The following is a 3,459-nucleotide window of genomic DNA, read 5'->3' on the forward strand; positions in this document are numbered from 1 at the left end:
CACGGAAGTAGTACCACCAATCGAAATAGAGCAATCGGATGTTGCATGTCCTCCCCCACACCCAGTGCAACTCATTGTTGTCGCCACTCTATGAAAAGTTAGAGTGTCTAACTTCTTGCTCAATGACTCAACATGGGTTGCCAACAATGTGACTACATTAATCTCATAAAGTCTGACTACCTTCTTTCTTTCTCCTGTGTTCCACTGAAAACTGTTCATAGCGATTTCTTTGATGAGATATCGGGCTTCATCGTGGGTCTTGCATCCTAAGGTACATCCTGCTGCAGCATCAAGTAACTACCTTGTGCTTGGGTTCAAACCACTATAGAAATTTTGAATAATCATCCACTCGGGGAACGCATGTTGAGGACATTTCCACAAGAGCTCCTAAAACCTATCTTATGTCTCAAAAAAAGACTCTAATTCCGTCTGCACAAAAGAAGATATCTCATTCCTAAGCTTTGTAGATTTTATGGGAGGAAAATATCGGGCAAGAAAAGCTTCTACCATCTCCTCCCATGTAGTGATCGATGCTCTAGGTAATGAATGTAGCCATTGCTTCGCTCTTCTTTTCAAGGAAAATGAGAAAGCCCTCAACTTGATAGCATAATTTATGACACCATTAATCTTGAGCATGTCACACACTTCCAAGAAGTTCTCAATGTAATTTTTTGGATCCTCATCGGCTAAACAATTAAACTGTGTTCACTGCTGTAACATTTGGATAAAGCCTAGCTTGACCTCAAAACTCTGATCTGTAATCGGTGGTCGCACAATGTTGTATTGTGTATCAAGAAATGCGTGTCTTGTATAATCTGAGAGTGTCCTCTGCTACTCATTCTTTTCTGCCATATTATCAGACCCTTTACATTCTATCTCAACTTGATATGACTGTTCTTGTATAGGTTCTTTTCCCTTTCTATGAATTCTCCTTCCAATGTTTGGATCACCTTCAACAATGTTGAAGGATTTCCTCAGGTCATAACCTAGAGTTACAACCAAAGAAGAAAAACAAATCAGAACAATGGAAGAATAAGAAAGTGTGAAATAGAACAAGAGATGAATATCTAAAATAGCAAAGTACACATGTTGTCAAAGTAATAAAGTACCCTAGTGAGTGGGTAGTCATATCTACAGGGAATAGTGCTCAAAAACACAAGTCATGTTATTTAGCTATAGTGAAAATGATTTAAGAGTGGTGTGAATAATATAAATACAAATAGAAATGAAATAAAGAAGAAAAAGACACAATAGAATAACAGGAGAGGCAATCGATAGAAAATGGGTCACCCGGACATTGCTCACCCTAGGACTATTGTTTCAACTGCAGGACCAATCATTATCTGATTTGGTCCCAAACCTAAGGTCAACAGTGACAAACCCTCACACTATACCCAGGTAGAAAGGGATACTCTCGACGTCTCGGACTGTGTGGAGTTGCATGAAGATTCGGGATGAGTGCTTGTGTATTAGTAATATTAAGTATTCTTTTCTTATGATGAGCATTTCTTTTCTCAGATTTTATTGCTAATACATGTGTTTTTCTGTTCTTTTCTGCATGTAGGGCTGTAGAGCGAAATGTAGAGTAAGGAAAACAAAGTAGATTGTGATTGCACTTTGTTGATAGAATCTTGGAGTGAACAAATGTGAAGACACAAGTTGTGCTCGAAAATATATGAATGTGTGCCAACCTCCATGCTCTAAAGCAATTACATGGTTTGGAGGACCACAAAGGCAGTCACATTTGCATATTCTGACTTGTGCAGTGCTAGCAAGATCTTCATCAATGTTATCCCTTATTGAAGAAGCGACGTGATCTACAACACACATGTGTGCCCGTTTATATTGCTTTAATGAAAAATGTGGATTCGGTCTTGTTTTTGGCGAAGCACTGTAGCAGGTACCACAACAAACAACATAACAATTTACTGTAGTAATTACTGTTCATAGGCCGTAGGAAATCACATTCCTGCAGATTCACACGGGCTTGTGGATTCCCAATTCTAACCCTTTATAAAGGTGCGACTTGTACCCATTTAGGTAACTTTTTTTCCATCTTTTCTCCATCTTTTCCTCAACTTTGGAGAGGCCTGCAGCTAGGATTTAGAGGTGTTTTGACAAGGTTTATGGAATGGTTCTACAACTATCGACACCGTGTTCCTTTAGAAGAGAGTTATCAGGGGAGCTTTCATTGGCACCGATCCGGTGAGGTGTGCCCTAGGCTTGGCGAGGGAACATTTGAAGAGGACGAGGCTACTACACAAGACCATCGACACAAATACCGAGGGGGTTTTATTTATGGATTGCATATTTTTACATTTTATTTCATTATTGATTGTATCTTCCTCCATTGAGAGGTAAACCCCTAGTAGGTACTTGGACTTGTAAACCCAAGGATGTTATTGTTTCATTGATCTTTTATTATAATTTTCTTAATTGATGTCTTTAATTGGGTTCCAATCTTGAATATTTGTTGAATGATTTTTCCCTTAGAGTGACACTAGGGTTAAGAGTCTACATTGGTAGTCCTTGCGAGTGAGTGACACACCATGAGGATTAGACAAAGAAAGATTAGAGAGGGTCGAGACGATGAGTTAAGAGATAGCGGAGCGTCCCCTTTTTCCTTTTTATGATTAATCCTACCTCCATGTTCCAAGAGTTTTTTGCAGTCACAATAGAGTGAAGTACCAAGAAAGGAACTCCGCTGGGGCTTAGTTGCGTGAGCTACAGAGTAAAGCGTTGGAGTAATCCTTAGAGCTGGGGATTTATTGGGACTAGGGGTCTTTCGCTGGACCAAAGGGTTAGGCCTATATTGGGGAATATGGTTTATCACTTGGAATTCCTAGAGCTTCTTGCAACTGTACACAGTGTGAGGTGTTGAGACTAATTGATTTCTCCACCTGGGCATAGTGTAGAATTAGTCACGGTTGACATTAGATTTGGGAAAGTGTATTTTATGACTCATTAAGAATCAGTTAGGAGACATAATAGTTGGTCTTGCACTTGAAGCAATAATTCTAGTGGGAGCAATGTCTGAGTGGCCCACTTTCTATTGATTGCCTTTCCTCTCACATTATTGCGCCTCTCTTTCTTATTTTCCTTAGTTCTTTACATATTGGTTTTGTTCACACCATTATAGATTCATCTACACTTTAGTTAAATAGCAATCTTTGTGTTTCTGATCATTATTCCATTTGGGTTCAACTACCCACTCACCGGGGTATTATTACTTTGATAAACCCATGCACTTGCGGTTCACACTCAAGGGGTGTGTCAGGATTCCTAGTGATAAACCCTATTCCCTAATATAGATCTAACCCTTTGGTCCAGGCGAAAGACCCCTAGTTACAATTAAGCCCCAACACTGAGGATTACTTCAAAACTTAACTCTTTTGCTCGCACAACTAAGCCCCAGTGGAGTTTGTCTCTTAGAACATCACTCTGTTGTGACCATAAAGA

At 39.5% G+C, this 3,459-nt stretch overlaps 1 non-coding gene across 1 annotated transcript; it reads left to right on the top strand.

Moving 5' to 3' along the window:
* Positions 1-356: 356 nt before the first annotated feature.
* Positions 357-462, top strand: LOC120269589. Its single transcript, XR_005539237.1, has one exon. It is a non-coding gene; the product is annotated as a small nucleolar RNA R71 (small nucleolar RNA).
* Positions 463-3,459: the final 2,997 nt, after the last annotated feature.

This window comes from Dioscorea cayenensis, chromosome 9 (assembly GCF_009730915.1).
Source record: "Dioscorea cayenensis subsp. rotundata cultivar TDr96_F1 chromosome 9, TDr96_F1_v2_PseudoChromosome.rev07_lg8_w22 25.fasta, whole genome shotgun sequence".
Lineage (NCBI taxonomy): Eukaryota > Viridiplantae > Streptophyta > Magnoliopsida > Dioscoreales > Dioscoreaceae > Dioscorea > Dioscorea cayenensis.